General features: G+C 40.0%; 1 non-coding gene across 1 annotated transcript; it reads left to right on the top strand.

Moving 5' to 3' along the window:
• The first annotated feature begins 12215 nt into the window (after nt 1–12215).
• LOC127089045 (small nucleolar RNA R71) lies at nt 12216–12322 on the top strand. Its single transcript, XR_007790824.1, has one exon. It is a non-coding gene; the product is annotated as a small nucleolar RNA R71 (small nucleolar RNA).

The following is a 12322-nucleotide window of genomic DNA, read 5'->3' on the forward strand; positions in this document are numbered from 1 at the left end:
GATCGTATTAATATAGAAAATACAGAAAATAAACAGCTATCAGATGCATGGTTTCGTAAGTGGCTTTGATACCACTGAAGGAGAAGAGCGATCCAAAATGCAGTGGAATTTTAAAAAAAATCTCCTTTAGTGATCCTTACGAATGGGCATGATCAGTGATAAAATCATTACCTCTTGTGGCGATTGAAACCTTTGATTCAGATCTACGGAGTGATCACAAACGTTGAATGGTGATAACGCCTCTACTCAGTCCACACGAACAGATTCCTTCAATCTCAGTGCTAGATTCTACAAATGAAGGCTTTGAGTGTATGTATGTGTGTGTGTGTGTGTGTGTGTGTGTGTGTGTGTGTGTGTGTGTGTGAGAGAGAGAGAGAGAGAGAGAGAGAGAGAGAGAGAGAAAGAGAGAGAGAGAAATGAAATTGCAACTGCACAAATGCTTTTGCACAAGGGTTCTATTTATAGAACCACTTGTGTGGGTTGCAAGCTAAAAAACCCACTTAAGTGTATGTGGTCCATATCTTATGATATGCCAAAATCACTTAAGCGTGTGGTACCTTACCATATTTTGTATTCTACTTAAGTACACCGTACCTTACGATGTTATACAATTCACTTAAGTGCACCGTACCTTACGGTGTTCCTTAGTTACTATATCTCTCATCAATCCGTCCTTTTGTGTGTGACTCTGTAGGTTTTCGCGATATTAACAATTATATTAAATCATGTATTTAACATAATAAACAGTGAGCGGTATCTAGCAACACATCACTGCTATCCAAGACACGAAAATGCCATGTGATCTGACAAATCCTTTTGTGATAATACTTATGTGTATAATTACCCTTTTGCCCTTATGTCTATATTGAACACAAGGCATAGACCGTGTCATCCTTGTCCAATTCAATATTGGGTCCGTAGACATTTATCCTGTTACGCATGATGGGTAAATTCCATCTAGGTCACTCATATCCCTCAACATGCTTCGTGGAGTACCCATCAACTATATTTATGGCCATCCAATTACGGACAATGTTTGATCAGCAATAAGGCACTCGACTATACATCTAGGGTATGATGCGGTGCTTTTCGCAAGTATACGAACGCGTAAGAGTAATATAAAAGATTACCGAATCCACAGAGACCAAGTGTCAATCTATCGTTATCTGTTGTTATGGTGTTTATCAAAGGCAATCAAAATAAGTGTTTTTGGAGTGTGCAATAAAAAGTAAAGTGTTGAATAAATATTAATTAATAAAGACAGGGTCGAATGTAATTCACATAATTAATTGATAATCCAAGTACTTGCTAATAGAGCTACTTATGGGCAATGTTTCCTACTTTGAAAAGAACTAATTTAACGGGAACTGTCGCTTTCGCGTATTCAGAACCGAGTTGTACTCCCTAATCAAACCCTCTTATTGTCACTTATAAAAAGGCGCGCATTGTGTTAGAGTAGTAAACCTATTTTTAAGAAATATAGTATCTTGACTAAGTTGAAAAGTATTATAACCTGGATTTCTTAACCAAAAAAGGTTCTCACGAACCAGACTCTAAACTTATAAACGCGTCCGAAAATAGTTTTAAAATCTCTTTTCTTCTTAATGTTAAAAACTCCTAATGAACTAGACAAAGCGCTTTCGCTGTTTTTGAAATAGTTAAAAACAATTAAGTTTAAAAAAACGTTGGACGGCTTTCGATCTTACCCAACGGAATTGAAGTGCGGGAAAACTTAAGTTGAAAGTTAAAATAGCCCTTAAGTGTTTCTACGAACAATTGTACGAATTATCAGTTCAATTAAGATCCTTACATTCTAACCTTTTGGATTTAGTTAGACATGGTAAAGTAAAAGTGCATTAAAGTAAATAAAAGTAGAACGAGTGCGGAAAGTAAATAAAAGTAGTGCGAGTGCGGAAAGTAAATAAGAGTAGTGTGAGTGCGAGGAAATAAATAATTTAAAGCGAGTGCGAGGAAATAAATAATTTAAAGCGAGTGCGAGGAAATAAATAATTTAAAGCGAGTGCGGGAAATAAATAAAGTAAAGCGAGTGCGGGAAATAAACAAAGTAAAGCGAGTGCGGGAAATAAATAAAGTAAAGACAAGTAATAAAAACCTGCTCCAATCGGAGGGCTGAGTAAATTGCAATGCGGAAATGAAAATGGCGGCAGGATTAACTTCCTTCCAAAGTGCTCCAAACTCGATTACAGACTCTATCACAGACTTGATTACACAATTGTGGTAACACTCCAATGCGAAGCGATTACCACTATAAAATACTGAATATATGCCTAAGTGAAACAAATTTGCTTCTGAGTTTGCCTCTGTTCTAAGTTTGGATGATTGTAAAAGTGAATTCGCGTTTCTATTTATAAGCAAGTAAAATTATGGAAATGACTTGGATGCCCTTCAACTTGAAAATAGGAGGGAACCGTTTTTCCTCTTGTGGCGCCCGCCACAAGGCCATGGCGCCCGCCACAAGCACAATATGGGGCGCCTTAGTGGAAGTAGTGGGAAAACGTGGGAGTTGATGGAAGTTGAGTTTGACACGTCATGGCAGGGTCTATGGCGCCAGTCATGGGGTAGGCCACAAGAACAAAATGCTGAATTTTAGGGTTTTTAGCCCTTTTTCACTCCTTTTCTCGATCGGGGCTCCGATTAAAGTAAAAACCTGAAAACAAAGGAAAACATAGAAATAACACAACAAAATGACAATAAAACAACTAGAATGCATGTGAAATCGGAGTCGAAAATACGTAAATTTCAGTGTTATCAAACTCTTCCACACTTAAACCTTTGCTTGTCCTCAAGCAAAACATTAAAAAGCTCATAAAAGAAAATTTGTGTAAACGAGTGCTTCAGGTAAAAATTCCAAGTTCAAGTCGGGATGCAGTGATAGGTACTAACTGAGTGAACTAAGGGTATCATGATGACACTAATCCGCACATACGGACATAAACTTCATTCCTATATTAACCAACCCATATTATCCCACAATACCTAGGCCTGCCTCTTCATCTCTTTTTGTGTCCTTTTCATTCAGGCGCAATCACATTAAGCCTGTTATCCGTACATGCTTCATAGTAGAGTGGCCTGTTAGTGATTATGATTTGAGCATGTGTTTTCTGGCGCATAGATATGTGTAAACCCTTTTATTGGACCCAACTGTAGTTGTGGGGGATCAGATCGTAATCTGCCCTACCGAGTTCAATGCCAGATACTTCTGAACCAACTAACAATGGGTAAGTTTTTCTTTTTCTTTTTCTTTTTCTTTTTGTAGCAATTTTTACAATTCTTTGGTTTAAATGACTTTGTGAGGGTCACCTATACCGGAGTTGCCTTTTTGCTTTCTTTTATTTTTTTTGTTTGTTTTTCTGGATCATTCACTTATTTGCATCGGTCCCCTACGTAGAGGATGTGTAGGCCGGAGCTGACTGCTAGGATAAACTACTGAGGACTTATACGGAAATGATGATTAAGGCCATGGTATATGGGGTTTCGGGAATGATTCCTATATTTACGAAGCTTATGGTGCTAAAATAGATACTGATGTTTCGCAAAGTTCTCCCAAGTCACCGCATCCTTACTCAAAACATGTCTTTAAAACCTGAAAACTTTCGGAATAACACTATTTTCTTTTGCAAAAATTTTTTTGGTGGGGCTAAAGGTATGGGGAGGTAGGATTGTACTAAAGATCTACTGTATTTGGTGACTCGTCAGACCCATGCATTATACTAAGAAGCAAAATAAACAACGAAAAGGAAATAAACTATCTAAAAATAGCAAATAAAACTGGAAATAAAAGGAAAACGATAAATGCTCCTCCCACACTTAAATCGAACATTGTCCCCAATGTTTCGAAATAAGATAAGGGAAGAATTACCTGGCAACCTATTGCTGACCACTAGTGCCCTCGCCATCCTGGGGTGGACGACGGGATCGGGTACGACGACGGTCTCTCTGATCCATCCTCGCCTGCAGGGCATCCTGAGCGGTCCTCACTTCTCGAAGGTTACCTAGAATGGAACCTTGAGTAGCTTCGATGAGTGCCATGTGTCGCTGGTTGTATTGTTGCTGACGGGCTTGTGTATTGGTTATCGCTTGCAGGGACTGTAGAACAGTGTCGTAGGACATGTCTGTCCTCTGCTGCGACTCTTGCATAAAGCTCATGTTGTCCGCCATTTGTTGCTGGATGGTAGAGAGTAGGTCATCTCACCTTTGCTCTCTAGCCATGTGGTCTCGCCACATCTCCTCTGTAATATAGAAGCCAGGAGTGGTACCTGCAGAAGAAGAAGATGGTGCGGTGTGTGGTGGTGAAGGATGATGGGGGGGACACATGGGGTACGGGAGATCTCTCTCTCCGATCATATTCATCATCAGTGTCTGGTCCCGCCGCATCAGGAATGTTAGGAGGAAGAGGACCCAAAACAGGTGGAGCATCTAAATCGTAGGTCCAATTCCTCTCATCTCGTATATCTGTACGTCTAGTGCAAGGGAGGACAACAGGTGGGATGGCTACACCATGAATCATAAGTGTATAACCTCCTTCTCTCCTTGAACGACACAATTTCATGTCTCGCAGAAATTTTAAGGTAATTGTGCGAGGAGGTAAGGGGTCTAGGGTAGCCATCTCATTGTTCAGGTTAAGTGCCCGAGCAATAGACGTAATCAATCCACCAAAAGAAATCGGTCCCGCTTTATTCAAAGTTAAAATCATATGGGCAAGCATGAACGAAACCGAATTAATTCGCCTATTTGTGAGGCTTCCTTGCAAATATAGAAGCTCTCTAGCGTTAACCTTATTTGGATTCTCCCGGCCAAAAATAGTGCATGCCAATAGATATCTAAAAACTCTGATGGTCGGGTTATGGATAGTTGAGGCAAGAACTCCTTCAAAAGAGTTTATGGAAGTGTTTGATAAACGCTCCCAGAAGGAAAATACCTCAACAGACCATTCGGAATCCAAAGGGGCCTCACAAATAGCACCTTCCCCATGAGGGATCCCTAACAAGCTGGCTAGTTCGTCGGTACTGAACTCGTATTCAACAGCAAACATTCTAAATTTGACAGTACCAACTGTGCTAGCAGTGTTAGGGTTGACAATATAGATTAAGGAACTCAGAAATTCAATTGTCAACCGCTCATAGGTGGGTTCTTTGATGGTAAATAAATTATGCAAACCTAAGTTATCTAATAAATGGAAAATGCTATGATAGATACCTAAAGTGTAGAGACAGTTTTCGTCAACATACCTTGTCGGGAGGATTTCCCGATTTTGCAACCGTTCAATAATTTTTCTTTGTCTATCCCCCGGTTTCCCTCCTCGAAGAATGAATCCGTTGAACTCCATTTGAATGCTCTTAAAAAGTGAATGAAGAAGATGAAGTGGTTGGTGAAAAGGTTGGATTTTTACAAAATCCGACGGATGAAATCGAAAATGGAAAGTGGATTAATGATTTGTGTGGTATGGTGGTTAGGAAAGTATGAGCTTTTTGTGGGTTCAAGGACTTTTTTCCAAGGTGAAAACAATGGGTTTGGGAGGTTGTAAGTTGCAAAAATGGTGAAGAAAAGGGGTCTGCCCCGACCATTTACAGACGCTGTGGCGGGCGCCACAGGTCCTATGGCGGGCGCCACAAGGCAAAATCTGGATGGGCCAGATTTTGGTCCTTTGGTTTGGGCTTCTCTTGTCTTTTGGCTTTGAGGGGTCTGGATAGCATTTGTCTTGTGATTCTCCTAGTTTCTTTGACTTGCATAATTTTATAAAAGTAAAAACGAAAATAAAAAGTGAAACTGAAACAAAAACAAAAACAGAAATTAAATATAAATAAATAAATAACTGAAAAATTAAAATGCACATAAAATAAATATAAAACATATATAGATAAAAATAGAAATACTAATGTATAGTAGTGGTTTATATAATATTCTAAATGTGATAATATAAAATAGATTATGCAAATACAATAAATATATATATAAAAGAGAAATAAAATGAAATGAAATGAAATGGTGAGATCAAGTAGTAGGGGTGTCGTCTGCTTGAGTGGATCCACGGAGCATGGTTATCTCTTGCCTGAGCTCTGCGATCTCCTGGTATAGACAATCGGCTTCAGTAGCATGGGTGAGATCAGACACTCCTGTAAAGTTAGGTCCGCCACTTCCTGTCTAAGCTCTGCAATCTCTCTACGGCACTCAGCAATCTGGGTGCGTATGTCGGGTGTCTGCAATGAATGATTATTAGAGAAAACAGTGATTCTAGGAGATGGTGGTGTAGGCGTGTATTCAGCAGCGGGTGGTGATCTCGGTGCCTCGACGGTCTCTCCCTGGCCCTCTATAGCATAACTCCAATTCGCTGGATCATGCACACTGGTTATCATAGGGTCTGGCAGTGTGAAATAATGGATGGCCTCACTGTCGACTAGCAATCGGAACTGACATGGGTGGAAAGAGGCTCTCCTCATCAATCCTCTGGTCAAACAGAAATCGATGTCCATGGTAGTGTATCCACAATAGATCCGAAGATGTGACAGCTTGCGAGATAGACCTAAAGCGACAACAATCTGTGTGATGATTCCACCCACATGGATGACTCCTTCGGTGGATCTAGAGATACCGCTGAGACTGTATAATAAAAAGTTCCCACATGCTACTGGACGAGACTGGGATGCACAAAATAATAGGAAGATCTCCTCTTCACTCAGTAGTGTCTCTGCATTCGGTCTTCCCAGGAAGGAATGTGCTAATATCATCTGAAAATATCTGAAGGCTGGGTTATGTATGACATAAGATAGCTGCATAGATAGATCTTGGCTTCCACCACCTGATATATCACTCCAAAACTTCTCCACCTCCTTACCCAGAAAATATCCCATAGGTGTCTCCGGGATAGCATCAGGAGTGGTCTGGAAACCCAACAGGTCGCCGAACTCTTTCTGGCTGAAGGAGTACTCAACTCCGAAAAGTCTGAAAGCAGCATACCCATCTTGTCTAGAGTATGGGTCATAGTCGAATGAACTTAGGAACTCCAAAGTCAGGTTCCTATATGTGTTACTCAAGTCATCGGCAAATTCGTCCCAGTGAAGCTGGTGGCTAAGGAATCGGATACTCAGCTCGATACCCAGTGCCTCCATACAGTGCTGATCGGGATAACGTGTGGGTGCCATAGGACGCTGATACAGAGCGATGTAGCGCTCTCTCTGAGCATTATCTCTATACGCCACATGCATGTCATCGAAATCCTGCATCTTGTAAAAGTTAAGAAAGTGATTCTGAAAATACAAACCATTCAAATTTTAGTCTCAATGCAAAATATGATAAAATAAAATAAAAATAAAAATAAATAAATGCGAAAAAGTAAAATGAAAGAAAAACCATGGGTTGCCTCCCACGCAGCGCTTGTTTAACGTCAATAGCTTGACGATTAGAATTTATACACTTGTAGTAGTAGGGATTGGTGGATCAATCAGGGTGTGGCTTGAGTAGTATGCTGGAATGTCTCCTCCTTCGTAGAGCTTCAGTCTTTGTCCATTTACAATGAATGGGCTACAGGTATCGTTCTTGATTTCTACGGCTCCGGATCTCAGAATCTTGGATACTTCGAAGGGACCGGTCCATCTTGAACGTAGCATTCCAGGGAAGAGTCACAACCTAGTGTTGAAAAGGAGAACAGAATCGCCTATATTGAAGTTTTTCTGTACTATTCTTTTGTCGTGATAGGCTTTTGTCCTCTCTTTATATATTTTTGCATTCTCGTAGGCCGATTGCCTAAGTTCTTCTAATTTATGAATGTCTAGGGTACGCTTTTCTCCAGCGGCTAGGTAGTCTAAATTCAAAGTTTTAATGGCCCAATAGGCCTTATGCTCTAATTCGAAAGGTAAGTGACATGATTTTCCATAGACTAGTTGGTAAGGAGTAGTTCCTATAGGGGTTTTGAAAGCGGTTCTATAGGCCCATAATGCTTCTTGAAGCTTCTGAGACCAGTCTCTCCTAGAAATAGAAACAATTTTCTCTAGGATTTGTTTTATCTCCCTATTAGATACTTCTACTTGGCCACTAGTTTGTGGGTGGTACGGTGTTGCTACTCTATGCCTAACTCCATATTTTCTTAAAAGTTTGTCAAATATTCTCGATATAAAGTGTGATCCTCCATCGCTTATGACTAAACGTGGTGTTCCAAATCTAGGGAATATATAGTTTTTAAATAGTTTGATTACTACCCTAGTGTCGTTTGTGGGTGCAACTATAGCTTCAATCCACTTAGACACATAGTCTACAGCTACTAAGATATACCTGTTTCCTAAGGATGGTGGAAAAGGTCTCATGAAATCTATACCCCATACGTCAAAGAGTTCTACTTCCTGAATGTTTCTTAGAGGCATTTCATCACGTCTTGAAATGTTTCCAGTACGTTGACATCTATCACACTTGACAATGTAAGCATAGACATCACGCCACATGGTAGGCCAGAATAGGCCAGCTTGAAGAATCTTGGCGTATGTCTTAGAGGTGCTCGCATGTCCACCATAAGGTGCAGAATGACAATGCTCGATACTACTATTTACCTCTTCTTCTGGAACGCAACGGCGAAAAATGCCATCTTTACCCCTTTTGAAAAGGAGTGGTTTGTCCCAATAGAAGTTTCTCACATCGTGGAAGAATTTCTTCTTGCGGTGGTAGTCAAGATCAGGGGGTACTATATCAGCAGCTAGGTAATTAACGAAATCTGCATACCAGGGTACGTTACTTATTGCTAAGGAATGAGGACCTACGTTATTATCTTCAATGGTTTCTACTCTGGCGATCAGTCTATCATAGGCGAAATCATCGTTTATGGGTACTAGTTCAGGTTTTAGATGTTCTAGCCTAGAAAGGTGATCGGCTACTACATTTTCAGTTCCTTTTTTATCTCTTATATCTAAATCAAACTCTTGTAGTAATAGAATCCATCGGAGTAACCTGGGCTTGGCATCTTTTTTACTTAATAGGTAACGAATGACAGCATGATCGGTGTAAACAATAATTTTTGCTCCTACTAGATAAGATCTAAATTTGTCTATAGCGAAAACTACAGCGAGTAATTCTTTTTCAGTTGTTGCATAATTAAGTTGGGCAGCATCTAGGGTTCTACTGGCATAATAAATGGCATGTAATTTTTTATCTTTCCTTTGTCCTAGAACGGATTCAACTGCATAATCACTAGCATCGCACATTATCTCAAAAGGTTCTGACCAATCGGGCGGTTTCATAATAGGTGCTGAGATTAATGCTTGCTTTAAAAGATTAAATGTGTCATTACATTTTTCATCAAAAATGAATTCAACATCTTTCATTAAAAGTCCAGTTAAAGGTTTGGTTATTTTGGAGAAGTCCTTAATGAAACGCCAGTAGAATCCAGCGTGTCCAAGAAAACTTCGGACTTCTCTGATGGTTTTTGGGGGTTTCAGGTTTTCTATAACTTCTATTTTGGCTTTATCTACCTCTATACCTTTTTCGGAAACTGTATGTCCTAAAACTATTCCTTCAGTTACCATGAAATGACATTTTTCCCAATTTAGCACGAGGTTCACCTCCACGCATCTCTCCAGGATTTTCTCAAGGTTAGCAAGACAATTGTGGAAATCGAATCCGCAAACCGAGAAATCATCCATAAACACTTCCATGATACCATCTAGGTAATCTGCAAAGATTGACATCATGCAGCGTTGGAAAGTGGCTGGGGCGTTACAGAGGCCGAAAGGCATTCGTCTGTAGGCAAAAGTTCCATAAGGGCATGTAAAGGTAGTTTTTTCTTGATCTTCGGGGTGAATAGGTATTTGGAAAAATCCAGAGTATCCATCTAGATAACAGAAGTAAGAGTGTCTGGCTAGACGCTCCAACATCTGGTCTATAAATGGTAAAGGGAAATGATCCTTCCTAGTTGCTTTATTTAATTTTCTATAATCTATACACATCCGCCATCCTCCTTCTAAACGTTTTGCTACATGTTCGCCTTTATCGTTTTGCACGACTGTGATGCCTCCCTTTTTAGGTACTACATGCACAGGGCTCACCCACTTACTATCCGAGATCTGATAGATTATACCTGCCTCAAGTAACTTAAGAACTTCCTTCTTAACAACATCACTCATTATAGGGTTTATTCTTCTCTAATGCTCCCTTGAGGGTTTTGAATCTTCTTCGAGCGAAATCCGATGCATGCATACGGATGGGCTTATACCTTTCAGGTCTGAGATATTGTATCCTAAGGATGAGGGATATCTTCGTAAAACGTCTAAAAGTTGGTTCGTTTCCTCTTGGCTCAAGGTAGCACTAACTATAACTGGACGGTTCATCTTTTCATCGAGGAACTCATATCTCAGGCTCTTAGGCAGTTCCTTAAGTTCTAAGGTTGGTTTCTTAGGGCATGGCAAAGGATCTGGGGTAAGGGATAAACATTCGTAAAGGTTATCATCGATGTAGGGTTTCTTAAAGTCATCATCTTCCCTTATGAGAGCTAATGGTAACTTAATTGTTTTTATAATTTCTTTTTGTTCTAATTCTCTAACACATTCATCAATGATATCTAAGGCATAACACGAGTCTCCCATCACAGGTGCCATAAGAAATTTCGAAAGTATAAATTCTATTTTCTCGTCACCTACCTCAAATGTCAACTTTCCTTTCTTGACATCTATTATGGCTCCTGCAGTCGATAAGAATGGTCTACCTAGAAGGATTGGTATATCATTGTCCTCTTTGATGTCCATGATAACAAAATCAGTAGGGATAAATAACTGACCTATCCTAACAGGAACATCTTCTAAAATGCCTATCGGATACTTGACAGATCTATCGGCTAACTGAAGTGACATCTTAGTGGGTTGTAATTCTCCTAAGTTTAACCTCTCATAAACCGCTAAAGGCATTAAGCTCACACTAGCTCCTAAGTCTAGAAAAGCTTTATCGATGATATGATTACCCAGAAGACAAGGAATGGAGAAATTTCCAGGATCTTTATCTTTCTTTGCTAATTTGTCCTCGGAAATAGCATTACATTCCAAAGGCTTCGGATCGTCAAGTCTACGTTTGTTGGTAAGGATGTCTTTCAGAAACTTTGCATAAGAAGGTATTTGGGTGATGGCTTCTATGAAAGGGATTTCTACGTGTAGTTTTTCTATAACTTTAATAAATTTTTGATACTGTTTATTGATATGGGTTTGTTTGAGTCTTTGCAGATATGGTATAGGTGGTTTATATGGCGGGGGTGGTACGTAAGTTTTATCTTTAGGTTCTTCTCCTTTCTCTCGACCTCCCTGGTTTCCAGATTCCTCTGGTTTCTTTACTTCGTCCGTGGGTTTGGTACATTCCTTTGAAGTTTCGGGTTCACTCAATCTAGGTTTGGTGGCTCATCATAATTGTTCCCACTTCGTAGGGTAATGGCATTGGCTTGTCCTCTCGGATTTTGTTGGGGTTGTCCAGGGAATTGTCCTCCAGGTGTAGTCTGAGGGGCTTGGTTTAAAGCTACCTGAGAGATCTGGGTTTCAAGCATCTTGGTATGAGTAACTATTTGGTCAACCTTGGTTCCTAACTGAGTAATCAATTCGTTAACATGAATGTTTTGGTTCATGAACTCCTTATTTTGTTGGGTTTTAGCGGTGATAAAATTTTCCATAATTTTCTCAAGGCTCGGCTTTGGTGGTACAGGTTACATAGGTTGATTTGATCTAGGGGCTTGATAACTAGGTCTCGGAGGTGTATTATTTTGAATAGGGTTATTATTTTTATAGGAGAAGTTCGGGTGATTCCTCCATCCAGGGTTATAGGTATTCGAATATGGGTTCCCTTGGGTGTAGTTTACTTGCTCAGAATGGGTTTCGTTTAATAGACTGCATTCTACAGATTGGTGTCTTTTGGTTCCACATATCTCACAATTCGACGAAACTGCGACTACAGTATTCGGGTTTGTGTACATATGTTCAACTTTGAGGGCTAATGCGTCCATTTTAGCTTGCATCATGTCTATAGAGCTTAGTTCATGCACTCCTCCTTGGGCTTCCTTCTTTTCAACTGTCGCTCGTTCGACTCCCCATGATTGATGGTTTTGAGCCATATCTTCAATGAGGGCACTAGCTTCAGGATAAGGTTTGTTCATCAGAGCACCGCCTGCGGCAGCGTCGATGGTCATCTTTGTGTTATAGTGAAGTCCATTATAGAAGGTTTGAATGATTAACCAATTTTCTAAGCCATGATATGGGCATGCTCATAACAACTCTTTATATCTCTCCCAAGCTTCGAACAACGATTCTCCTTGGTTTTGGGTAAATCTAGTTATATGGTTTCGAAGAAC

Source organism: Lathyrus oleraceus, chromosome 5, assembly GCF_024323335.1.
Source record: "Lathyrus oleraceus cultivar Zhongwan6 chromosome 5, CAAS_Psat_ZW6_1.0, whole genome shotgun sequence".
In the NCBI taxonomy this organism is placed as follows: domain Eukaryota; kingdom Viridiplantae; phylum Streptophyta; class Magnoliopsida; order Fabales; family Fabaceae; genus Lathyrus; species Lathyrus oleraceus.